The sequence below is a fragment of the Apium graveolens genome, chromosome 3 (assembly GCF_009905375.1).
Source record: "Apium graveolens cultivar Ventura chromosome 3, ASM990537v1, whole genome shotgun sequence".
NCBI classification, from domain to species: domain Eukaryota; kingdom Viridiplantae; phylum Streptophyta; class Magnoliopsida; order Apiales; family Apiaceae; genus Apium; species Apium graveolens.
Window position 1 is genome coordinate 69,960,828 of NC_133649.1, and position 2,621 is coordinate 69,963,448.

The 2,621-nt window shown below is 42.4% G+C and overlaps 1 non-coding gene across 1 annotated transcript; it reads right to left on the reverse strand.

Moving 5' to 3' along the window:
* Window positions 1–606: 606 nt before the first annotated feature.
* Window positions 607–713, reverse strand: LOC141715832 (small nucleolar RNA R71). Its single transcript, XR_012572580.1, has one exon. It is a non-coding gene; the product is annotated as a small nucleolar RNA R71 (small nucleolar RNA).
* Between the last annotated feature and the right edge of the window lie 1,908 nt (window positions 714–2,621).

Sequence of the window (2,621 nt, forward strand, 5' to 3'; positions counted from 1 at the left end):
CAGCATCAGATTCTCTCCTCAATCTCACTAACAAATCTTGCATAGTACCATAAGGCATGACTGAATCCAACTTCTCAGCATTGTAGGATTTCAGATCAGCAATATCCTGCTTGAGTTCATCCAAACTTAGATTTTGTCTGATATGCTGCAACTGCAAGAGATGCAGAGAGTCTAGATGAGCTTGAAGAATTGCCTTTGTACTAGCATCTTTAGTCTCCGGAAGGGCCTTCTGTATAGTCATTACTTGCTTGACCAAGGCTACACCAAACTGTCCTGGTGTAGATTCCTTTGCCCATGTCCAGTCAGGTAGATTTGGAACAGAACTTGGGCCTGTTGCTCCCCCTAAGTTCATGCTCTCATCCAAAGAATTAGAGTCATCATCATTAGAATTTACTCCAAATTCTTCAGATGGCTCACCAGTTTGAGAAGGCAGCCTATTAACAACAGCTTTGTCTCTTAGGAGAGATTCTGAAGTATGTACAATGTTTAAAATCTGCTCTGCCTCCACATTGCCCTGAGCAGCCAACAATTGATAGGCTGGAACAGGGTGAGTAAAAGTGTCAGCATTCAAGGAAATGTTATCAATTACAGCTTTGTAATGTTGCAGCAATCAGGAATGCTCTTACCCAATTCACGCAGTAAACTGGAGAATCTCTGTGTGAGGATTGAGATCGATATAAGGAGATGCTAAGGAAGTACCCACACCATGGCATGCCTGATTGGATGATTATCAACTGTTTCTACAATGGATTGGGTCCTACTTCTAGGCTCATGCTTGATACAGCATCAGGAGGAGCCTTGTGGGCTAAGAGCTATGATGAAGCTTATAAACTTATTGAACTGATGGCTGCTAATGAGTACCAGAATCCTTCCCAGAGACTGACTCAGGGAAAAGTAGCAGGAATTCTGGAGTTGGATGCAGCAACTGCTATAGCTGCCCAACTTAAGGCTTTGATAATGAAGGTGGACACTTTGGCTAATTATGGAGTTAATCAAATCACTAGTGTCTGTGAGCTTTGTGCTGGTGCCCATGAGACTGATCAGTGCACAATTTCTAATGAATCAGCTCAGTTCGTGAGCAACTTCCAGCGATCGCAGCAACCTGTGCCAGCCACCAATCATCCAAACAACCACAATCATCCCAATTTCAGCTGGAACAATGCTCAAAATACGGTTCAACAGCCTTATCAGCAGTATCCAGCTAAGCAGTACAACCCCCTGGTTTTCAGCAACTGTAGTATGCACCAAAACAACAACTCCGCCTATAACAAGCTAATGAAAAATCTGAATTAGAGGAGTTGAAGCTCATGTGCAAGAGTCAAGCTATTTCTATCAAGACCTTGGAAAATCAAATTGGGCAAATTGCCAATGCCTTGCTAAATCATCAACCTGGTACATTGCCTAGTGACACTGAAGTTCCAGGAAAGAAGGAAGCTAAGGAGCAGGTAAAGGCAATCACTTTGAGGTTTGGGAAGGTTTCAAATCCTGATCAAACTCAAGAGTTGACTGAAGAAGCTGGGGTTGAGGAAGAAGCAAAGCAGCAGGATGAAGAAGTGGAACTAAGGAAGACTACTGTTGAGCACACTCTGCCTGAGGGTAATACAGGGGAGAAACAGATATATCCGCCACCGCATTTTCCTAAGAGGCTGCAGAAGAAAAAGTTGGACAAGCAATTCGAGAAGTTTCTGGAGGTGTTCAAGAAACTTCATATCAACATACCTTTCGCCGAGGCTCTCAAGCAGATACCTAGTTATGCAAAATTTATGAAAGGTATTCTCTCTCGAAAGGTGAAGTTAGATGATTTAGAGACTGTCGCTCTCACGGAGGAATGCAGTATTGTGTTGCAGCAGAAGTTGCCTCCAAAACTTAGAGATCCAGGAAGCTTTACTATTCCATTTACTATTGGGAAAATGTATTTTGACAGATGCTTATGTGACTTGGGAGCTAGCATCAATCTGATGCCTTTGTCAATCTTCAAGTAATTGGACTTACCCGATCCCAAACCAACTTACATGACCTTGCAATTGGCCGATCGTTCTATTACATATCCGAGAGGTATTGTGGAGGATGTCTTGGTCAAGGTGGATAAACTCATCTTCCCTGCTGATTTCGTCATTCTTGATTTCGAGGAGGATAAGAAGATTCCCATAATCTTGGGAAGGCCTTTCTTGGTAACTGGCCGGACTTTGATTGATGTGTAGAAGGGTGAGCTTACAATACGAGTGTTGGATCAGGATGTGACTTTCAATATGTTCAATGCTATGAAATTTCCTACTGATAATGAGGAGTGCTTAAAAGTTGAGTTGGTCGATTTGGTGGTCACATCGGAACTTGATCAAATGCTAAGGTTTGATGCGTTAGAAAAAGCCTTGTTGGGAAATTCAGACAGTGAAGATGACGAAGGTGATGAGCAATTGCAATATTTGAATGCGTCTCCCTGGAAGAGGAAGATCGATATACCTTTTGAATCTCTTGGAATAGAAGAATTGAGTAAAGCTCCTAAACGCCTCAAGCCTTCTATTGAGGAAGCTCCTACTCTTGAGCTTAAGCCTTTACCTGAACATTTGAGGTATGCTTTTTTTAGGTGATGCATCTACCCTTCCTGTTATTATTGCATCTGA